The following is a 10,641-nucleotide window of genomic DNA, read 5'->3' on the forward strand; positions in this document are numbered from 1 at the left end:
CAGGGTGTTATAGAGAATGGCAAGGTGAGTGGAGTGGTCAAGAAGGGCTCTCAGTGGAGGCAATATTTGAGCAGAGCCTGTGAGCAGGAGACACCTGGGCAGAACGTGGAGGCTGAGTCACACTTAATGGCAGTTGGTGGGTTTGGAAGCCTGAGCAGGGACACGTTTAGTGGGTCTGAGACCTGACCAGGCGGGAAGATGGCAGGCAGGATGGGGGGAATAAAAGTGGAATCGGGCAGGCATGCTGGATGGGCCGCGCTGGGGAGGCTGGGTGCTGTTCCCAGTGCTAAGCGGAGCCGCTGCAGAGCTTTAAGTGGGAATTGATGTTTCAAAGGGTCTCCCTGGAAACACCCTAAGGATTGGATTGTAGAACAAGTGGGAATCAGGGAGACCTACCAGGGGGATGTCAGAGTCATCCCAGAGATATGGACATCAGCCCTGACCAGGGCGGCAACACGGGACTGAGACAAGTGGACAGACGTGGGGAACGTGGAGGTGGAGTCACTGGCTGCCACACTGGTTCTGTTGTGGGCAGTGGGTGATGGAGAGAGAGAGGTGATGCTGAGAGCTTCTGCCACGGCGCATGGTGAGTGCAGCATCTTCTGCTGCGCTGGGGGAGGTGCCCGGTGGCTTGGCATGTGGCTGCTCCAGGAGGGAGGGATCAGTAGAAGGTAACCTGGGAGCCACTCCAAGAGAGGCAGGACAGGAGGAGTAATGGGGCTGGTTGGCTCATTTAAAAGAACTAGACACATCCTGTCAACAATCCTGTAGTTGACCCCGCCTGGTGACACAGTCTGTGTGTTAGAGGGCCGTTTTAATCCTGCATCACCATTTGAGGGGCTCAGATCTCTCTTCGGGCATCTTTAATGGACATGTCTCGGCTCTCTCCCCAATCAGAAGCAATGGTCTGGTTGTCCCAGGCTTGGTCCAGCACCAGGCCTCCCCTCTGTCAAGCCACAGCTTTGGGAGCAAGGCCCGCAGGTGTGCTCTGGACCCATGAAATCTAACAAGCTCTGGGAACAGAGTGGGGCTCAGATATGAAGCAGGAGCATCTAGACCTCTCTGCAAGGCCCAGGGAGGATGCTGAACTCAATTCAGAGACATGGCTGCACCCGGTCAGTCAGTCTATTGACAGAGGCGAAGATATTTCAGACAATGACACGCCTTCGAAGTAGCTGAAGAGCAAAAGGGTGGGTTTATTGGAAAGATATGGGGTTGTGTCACTGAAGCCACAGGCTGGACGTGCAGTGGGTCAGGGGAAGGATAGAGCTGGACGTGGGGGGCTTTGTGGCCAGGAGGCCTCCTCTGGACCACAGGGTCTGTGCCAGCCCTGCTCCAAGCCTCTGCCTTCATCTCCTCCCATCCATGTACTACTCTCCCTCTGAAGCTCTCTCTGGGCTTGCATGCAGCTGTGTGCCACCGTCACGTCCCTGCGTGTGTCCGGGAGTCGGTCCCTGTTGACCGGCCCAGTGCGCGCCTCCATGCATCTCCTCCACTTGCTGAGTCCACGTTCTCCCACAAGGCTGACAATGGCCAACCCGACACACAGCCTCCCCTCTGGGCTAAGGGCCTGCAGTGCCCAATTCCAACCTGAGTGGATGAACAAAGCTCTGTTCTCCACCCTGGTCCCTAGTGGGCGGCAGGGGACAGAGGTCAGGGGGGACGCCATCCTGACATGACTTCAGCCCAGTCGGGTGTCTGGGGGTTCCTATCGGTGGGAGGGTTGTGTGCCGGGGCAGAAGCTCCATGGTACAGTCCTGCCGGGTCAGTACTGCAGGACGCAGTGGGACCAGCATGGACTTAGCAAGTTCTGTGTTCAGTTCTCGGTCACAGGGTTCCCTCCAGGCTGCTCTGTTTTGATGTTTTACCAGCATCCGTGCTGAAGGAGATTTCCCCAAAGGGAGAATTACAGTGGTGGCGGACACATTGCAATCCTTTCCACTTGCAAACTCTCAGACACCGTCTTTCTCCTGCTCCCAAACCACAGGGGACAAAGAGAAGAACACAGACAACATCGCTAGAAGCAGCCACGTGCTGAGTCTGCCAGGCACTGTTTAGGCATCTTTAGACACCGGGATGGGGCGGGGGCTCCACCAGGGCCCCCGGCACACTCCCTCATGCATGTCCTCTCAGACTTCTCCACCCGACACCCAGAGGCCAGGCTGCAATTGTGTCTCCACGCTTATTTACATGAGCAGATGGCTAGTTAGTGTAAGTGGAACAAAATATTTTTAAAATAATATTTAACAGACGGGGAGAAGGAGGCCTCACTGCAGTCAAACACCCATCTTGTCACTTGAATTCCACGAGTCCTCCCTGAGCTTAAAGGCCACCCTGCCTGCTCCTGTGATGTGCACAGCGTTCCGAGTGTTTTACTAGATCCTAAATCAATCGGGGAGAGGAAAGCCTTGAGAGCATCTTTAGAGCCATGCCTCCTGCTGCCCTGGTCCCCGTGCCACGCACCTCCCACTGCCCTGCATCCCCCTCATTGGCACACACTCTCCAGGCCTTTTTTCCTTCTGTTTTTACATTTTTCGTCATTCTGCCCTTTGGGGCCGTTTTCACCTTTTCCTTCTAGTCTACCTTTGAGCCATATTCCATAGCAACTTAATTAATTTGTGTCAGGGATTGTGTGGATCTCATTTATTGCTTAATATGTGCCTAAATGCCTCCATTCCCTTGTTTAGAATCTGTCCCCTCATGTCATGAACTCTGTCACTTGAGCCTGAGGCCAAGGGAAAAATTTTCCAGTGAATTGTTCCCAAGAAAGAAAGGCGGGAGTTCCTGCTACATCTCCCACTCTGCTCACCTTTTTTTGAAACAGAAGGAGAAGAAGGGGAAACGACTCCCACGCCTTTGCCCAGATTCAGCCACTTATTTCATATTACTTTTCATTAAACAAATCACCTTCCTGTTCTTAAAAAAGAAAATTATGTCACATGCAATGGAATATTAGCCATAAAAGGGAATAAAATTTGAGTCATTTGTAAAAATGTGGATGGACACACAGTCTGTCATAGACAATGAAGTAAGTCAAAAAGAGAAAAACAAATATATATATGGCATCCAGGCTCCCAGCTCAGAGGAGCATTGTTGATGCCAGAATGGCATTGAGGCCCCGCACACAGACTGGAACTTTCTTCCCAGGTAATTGGAGGTTCCCCAGTGCAACTGGGCTGATATTTCATGCTTGTCCTTGTATCTCTGAGACCTTCTCTGACCTGCCCCCTTCCTCCAGGACCAGCTGGGAAAGGACCCTGAATCAGGGCCATATCATGGCCGTTTACTTCTGGAAAGGGTTCCTGCTGCTGCTAAGTCACTTCAGTTGTGTCCAACTCTGTGAGACCCCATAGACGTCAGCCCACCAGGCTCTGCCATCCCTGGGATTCTCCAGGCAAGCACACTGGAGTGGGTTGCCATTCCTTCTCCAATGCATGAAAGTGAAAAAGTGAAAGTGAAGTTGCTCAGTTGTGTACAACTATTAGCGACCCCATGGACTGCAGCCTACCAGGCTCCTCCATCCATAGGATTTTCCAGGCAAGAGTACTGGAGTGGGGTGCCATTGCCTTCTCCAGGAAAGGGCTCCAGCCATCCCCTAATCCCTTCATTTCATGCCTGAAGCGGTGAAGGTGCAGAAAGGTTAAGTGGCTTTTTGAAGGTGTCTCAGCCCATGGGTGGCAACCTGTGCGGAGCCTGGGTTCCTTAACCCTGACATCCTCCTGGGCAATGGCAATCAGCCATGCTCTTGGGTACAGGGTTCTTATGAAGCAGTGGGCTCAGGTCTAATTTTCAAGGGAAAGGGCTTTCAATACAGCCTGTTGTCTCCACCTGAGAGGCCGAGTCTGATTTTAAACATAGGCGGGCAAGACGGTACCTCTCCCAGGAGATCCAGGTAGCCAGGCTGGGCTTTCCTGAGAGCTTCCTGCTAGCTCATCCTCTTTTAAGGAGCAAGAAGGGACAGTCAGAGTTGTTGCATCAGATTCCTCAGAGTCCCGCCAGCCTGGGGCAGTGTGGCTTTGGACATCAGCAACCCCAGGATACTGGAAATGAAAACCCCCAGGAATTTTTAATCTGTCTGGTGTAATAGAGGACCTTTGTGTTCATGAGATCATATGGTTGGAGCTTCAGAAGAGGAAAGGCTGATGAAGGCCAGGGAAGCGGGAAAGATGAATGCTCTTGGGACCCAGATCCAAGGGCCTGCACATCTGGTTACTGAATGGGAAACACAGCCACTCCTGGTCAGGACTGAAACTCACCAAGGGGATGCCCTGTCATGGAACTGGCTGATTTGACAGTGTGGCCTTGAGGGTCAATTGGAGGTTTGCTATCCCTCAGAGAGCACAAGGCACCCACGGCACCTGCTCCCCTGGTCCCTGTCCACTCCCCTTTCCCCTCGGTTTCCTCCCCTCCAAGGTTCCCTTTGCCCAGATCTGCTGTACGGCAGGTGCTGAGTCAGGGCTGGGAAGATGCTCTGAGCAGGGCATTGAGGTGCCCTGGGCTCTGGGAAGGCAGAGATGGAGCCAACCTGACTGGCTGGGGCTGCTCTTCAAGGTCTTCAAGGTCCTTACATTCTTCTCACAAAGTCCCTTGATGAGCATTTAGTGTCTGCCCAACACAAGGACCAGGGTTCCTAATAATGTTTAGTAGAGATATGTTTATCTCTACTAAATAATGTTTAGTAGAGAATAATGTTTAGTAGAGAATATACAGTAAATACATACGGTGGGTACATGAAGAGTGAACGTAGGGATGAAGGACTAAATGAACACATTGAATGTAAGAGGACCTTGTAAGAACTTGGACCAGAAGACAGTCAGGTTCTTTCTAGTCTCTCCGCTTCAGGAGTTTGAAGAAAGCAGAAGAAATATTTTTCAAATCAGCTAGAGGGCCAAGGAGAGAGTGCCTCTCACTATGTGCAGACTCCGTGAGCCGAGAACCTGGGGTCTCTTAACCTCTGTCAGCGTTCCCTGCAGAGTAAGGCCCCTTAGGCACCAGGCAGATAAGACTCCTCACCTCAGTCCCAACTACTGGTCACCCCAGAGTCTGACAATTACACTTTCTTTTCTTTTTCTTTTTTTTTTTACAGAAAGGCTTGGAAATTAATCTTTATTACGGAAAGATTTTTTTATAGAAAGACACAAGGATTAAGTGTCGCTCCAGTTTTGCACCCTTTCGTCACATTATAAAATGTGCCTTACAGTTTCCTAATAGGTCAGTAGTCTGAGCCATGTCTTGACTTTCTCGTCACCCCCACTGTCATCGTCTCCTGATGAGCATGAGGCTGGGACCCTCACAGCGCCCCCCAGGTGGCCTCTTTCTGCTGAGCCCCCCCAGGGAGCTGGCACCTTCAACCTCAAATGACTGCAGAGGCTGTGACTGTACACCCTTACCTCTCCTTGTCTTCATTTCAGAGCCATCCAGTCCTTGCAGCTAGCACACTGAAATATTCATATTTTAGATGGGGGGGGTGTTAAAAAACTCATTGACCAAAAGTCAGTTCATCATCTTTAAATCAATCTCAACATTGTGATAAAAGACAAGTGAACAAAGAAGTTATTTGCAAATATGAGGTCTGTTTTGCTAGCTATTTCCCCACCCCTGAATTCTAATATATATATATATATATATATATATATTTGTTTAGAAAACTGGTCAGTGAACACTAATGTGGTAAAGGGAAATGCATGCTACATAATTCATTAAACCCCACAGGCTTTCTGCAGCCCCACCTTTCAGAAACATGTTAACATGCAGAGTGAACGATTTTCAGGGTAATTAAGGGAATGAGTTGTGGCAACAGCAGGACTCTTATCACCAAACTTCCTTCCAGGCTTCTCTCATCTTCCTGTTGTTTTTATCCTCAAATGTTACACTGTGGGGGGGCAGTGAAGAGAGGAAGGGAAAAGACAGCATGGGGAGACCCCCGAAGAGTCAACACTCTAAGAAGCTGGATGAATCCCTTTCTTTTCAATTTTTACTTTATATTGGAGTATGGTTGAAATTCCATGGATGGAGGAGTCTGGCGGGCTACAGTCCACAGGATCAGCAACCGAGCACACACACATAGTCGTTACACGGTGTCGGGGAGGAGTCTCCTCTTCTGCCCCTAGAAGTGGTGCTCACTGGTTTTCCTTTCTTTCTTTCTTTTTGGTTGGTTGGCTTGAGTTCCTGGTTATTCCCCACTAAGTCAACAAACCATCTTCCAGAAAACGGAAAAGCCAACGTATCAACCCTCAGGAGATTCCATCTTTAACTGGTTCCTTACCTTGCACGTTGGGCACAGTGATGTGAAGACGTATCGTGGCTTCGGCACCCATCTTGCACTTTGCTCTAGTCGGGTTGTCTTTATTTCCCTCAGATTTGGGTTGAAATCCTGACTCCCAGAGGTGATGGTGGTAGTATTGGTACCTTGGGCTTTATGGATGTTACTACGTCATAAGAGTGGAGCCCTTGTGAATAGGATGAAGTGCCTTTATGAAAGAGCTCCAAAGGATCCTGGCCCCTTTGGCCAGGTGAGGACACAGAAGTTTGCAAACCCAGAGAGGGCTCTCACCCACGCAGTGCATCCTCTCTTTATAACTCCCCGGCCGCTCCCTTGTGACAGTTGCTGCAGTTGTAATTGGATGTGGATAGGCGGTTAGCATCTGTCTCCCCAGCGTAGTTCCGTGAGAGCAGGAGCTGTGGTTTCCTCCCCACTGCAGTGCTCGATGTGTGTGTGGTGCCAGCCCTACACCCCGGGCTCAGCACATATTTGCTGAGAGTAGGAAATAATAAACAGGGCTTCAGGTGCTATGGACTTCTATGGGAGCCAATATAAGCGCTCAGACTTGGGGATTACGGGATGTACTTTCAATCACAGTGTGCTCTGTGACTGGGCAGACTGTGTCCTGAGCCTGGACTCTGTCCAGACCATGCGTCAGAAGGCTCCAGGATGAGTCGGGATAGGAGGGACCCCACGGAGAGGAGGGTGTGTCAGAATGCCGGGGGAGGCGTCCTTGAACAAATGGCAGAGAGGGGCCCGAGGTGGCCCCCTGGGTTTGGGCACTTGTGAAGCCAAAATGAGTTCTTGTCACAAAATCTCACCAACACTGAGCGGAACACGGCTCTCCTGCACAGGGCTGCCCTGCTGTGCACAGACGTGCAGGAAGTCTGGAAAGCGTCATCAAGGTCCTCCACGTCTTTAGAGCCTAATAAAAGCTGTTATCTTTTCCAAGGAGGGTTATTAGAGGGAGCAGCAGCAGATGGGAGAACAAGCAATCAATTGCAGCCATCACTGTGTCATCTGTAACCCCTTTGGGTATAGGTGGAAGGATACTGCCCTGCCTGGGGGAGGCGGGGTCCATCAAAGATCATCATCCTTCCATCCTTTCTTGCTTCTTCGTGTGACCCGCCTCTCCTCAGTACCTTTGTACCTTACAGAACTCACCCACAGCCTGGTCCAGAATTGAAGCATAGAATGCCAGGTACCTCATCCAATTATCAATACCAGCTGGAAGCATGTTTAGCTATGAGTTAAAGAAATCTGAATGAATGATGGCTGAAACAATCAGGAGTTTGTTGTCTTACACGGTAAGCTGTCGGAAGGGAGTTGGCTGTCAGTTTAAATTCACTGGCTTACTGATGCCACTGAATACCCAGATTCACTCTGTCTTGGTTCCTGTTATTACTCTTCTTGTGGACTGACTTTCATCACATCAGTTGAACGTCATCACAAGATGGTTGCCACCACACCAGCCATCAAATCCATGTTTAGCAGGAAAGGGGTAACACCAACAACATACTGACTTCTTGTACAAGACAGTAAGCTACATTCCTGGATGCCCCCTATCATACGTCTGCCTTATTATTTGTCAGAACTTTGCCTTGTGGTCGGCCCTTAGTGTAGTGGAGGAGTGAGAAAATAAATATTTAATTTTCAAGTCCTTGTGGCATCAAGGGAGAAAGGAGATAGAATGACTGTTTTATCATTCGAAGAACATTTTCTCCAATACCAGCCAACTTATTAATTCATCCACGTACCCACTTTTGCCATTCTTTTGTCAAAACTTTTACACCCTGAAGGCATGATAATATCATTCATTTTTACATGTGAGTATCCCTTTATTCATATTACAAACATTTATTAGTTGCCTCCTATGTTTCAAGTGCTGTCCTGGGCAATTAGAACACTGCAACAAATGAGACTCAGTGCCTCCTGCTTCAGTGTGGAGGCCGGTCACCTGCAAAGAGACTCTGGTCAGTTATTAACCAAGGTGATGAGGTCTATGGAGGAGAGAAACGGGTGATGTGGGCTCCTAGGGGAGTAGACACATCTAGATTGAATCATGTTAGATTTTTCTCAAAATGCATCAAGTTTAAGCTGAGACCTAAGAAGCAGGCTGATGTGGAGAGTTCCCTCCACCCTGGACCATGGGGAGGAAACGTGGGGGACTCAAGAAGCAGGATAACTTCCCAGGACTTGAAATCCCACACGGCTGGAGACCTGGAGCCTGAGAGCAGAAGCTGGTGCAGGACGAGGCAGCGGGAGGAAGTTGCAGGAATCTGCTTCCATGCCTCCTACCTCCGGACATCCCTGCAAAGACTCAACTAAGAGACCAGCTTCTAAGGGCACCAGGGTCTCCACCACACCCTCTGGGAGAGAGTAGACACGGACATAACCACAGCTGACTCTTTGTTCCCGGATTCTTCTTTGCATCTCCTGCCGGAGAGAAAGCTGTGAGAAGCCAGCCTACTCCCCATCCCTGGTTTACCATGTCCCTCTACTGAGGAGAGGTGCTTGTTAGTATTTATGGACCTAGTTGGAATTGCTCACACAGTCCCTTAAAACAGGATCCCTAGCTTATTGTTAACTCATTGATCTCTGTATCCTCATCCCTTTAGTTCAAACCTTCGAGGATGTGGGTGCTACGTGCTCACTGGGCAGGAAAGGAGGAGTGAAACAGTTCTCTACCCCTCGGCAGCCACCAGGCACCCAGGAAGGCCATACAGCCCATTTCCCCCTAGGCCCCGTGTTTATTTATAAACAGATACAGATACAGACCCCTCTGAAGAACCCATTAAAAAGGACTTCTGATTGATGAATTTCATACCATGGAGCAGAACCATGTTCCCGCCATGTCAAATCCCTCACAAAACCCAGAAGTACCCTGCCTGTTCTAAATAACCAAATTCCAAACTGCAATGAATGAAAAGGCTGCTTTGGAGGCTGTGTTTCTAGCCAGCAGTAAGTTCAGAAGCAAACTGCACATGTGATGTTACCTCCACGATGGTACTTCACACAACCTCTTTTCAAACCTGTGAGGGAAGCTGACAGATTTGCTGCAGACTGTGCCGTCTATGGGGTCGCACAGAGTCAGACACAACTGAAGCGACTTAGCAGCAGCAGCAGCAGCAGTGGGCAGTCCTGAAGGTTTTGCTTGAAAGCCTCGGGAGCAGGGAGATCCTGGAATCTTGCATCAACCTCCCCCACCAACCCCGGCTGAGCAGGAGAGGGCTCAGCATATGTCACCTGTCCGTCTCTGTCTCCTCCTCTGCCCTTCCCTCCCCTCCTCCTCCCTCTGATGGCAGGGGACCTGGAGGCTGCATGGAGCCCAGGGCCAGGTGAGTGGGGAGAGCTCAAGTTGGTGGGTGAAGGGAAGAACCAAGACTTTGGGGTTGAATTAAATAAAATCTCAGGTCTTATCTGTTCCAGCTGTGCCAGGCAGACCCAGGCTCCATCGCCCTGGAGCTCAGATTCTCACCTGAAGGTTTGGATGTTTACCACGGTGGGGTGTCTTAGGCATTAACTGGGAACCACAGATGCAAGAGCCCCTTCTAGTTCTGCTCTGTGGAGGCACCATCTACCCTCCTGAGACCCGATTGGCTTCCAAACTCCCCACCCACCCCAGACCCCAGTGCCTCAGCCTTCTGTTGCCTTCTCTCTCTCTCTCTCTCCCCCTGCTCCACCACATTCACTCACACACACCACATCATGTCACATACCACAAACATACACACAACCCCCCCACACCACAGCATGAATACAAGCACACGACACGTAGACCAACACAGGCACACCACACAAACACCACAGACCCACACGACACCCACACACACATACACACACACCGTGATGCAATCAAGCCTCCACACTTACTTTTCAGTTCACAACTTGGTACAAAATAAGGGGGATAGAGAAACCGTGTTAAACGACACCAGGGAGATTTGATCCACAACTTACAGAAGGCAAAACAAAAGATCCATTTTCCTCAATAAATAGACATCAGAAGTGGAGGGCAATGGAGGGCAGGCTCAAGAGAGGAAGATATTTGAGAGAAAGAGCAGCCTAGTACAGTGTAGAAGGGTTTGTATCTTGATTGGAACAAATTTATCATAAACACATGTGTGTGTTTAAGTTGCTCAGTCGTGTCTGACCCTTTGTGATCCTAGTAGCCCACCAAGCTCCTCTGTCCATGGGATTCTCCTCCAGGGGATCTTCCCAACCCAGGAGTCGAACACACATCTCTTGCATCTTCTGCTTTGGTAGATGTGTTCTTCACCGTTAGTGCCAATACTTTCTAGCAATTTGTGAAATTGGCTTTTGTCATTCAAAGATGTAAAATCTTGTCATCAAATGTATCAATTTTTTTATCAGAAATTTTT

This window comes from Bos grunniens, chromosome 13 (assembly GCF_055505025.1).
Source record: "Bos grunniens cultivar Pamir isolate PY7600 chromosome 13, Bosgru_T2T1.0, whole genome shotgun sequence".
NCBI lineage: Eukaryota > Metazoa > Chordata > Mammalia > Artiodactyla > Bovidae > Bos > Bos grunniens.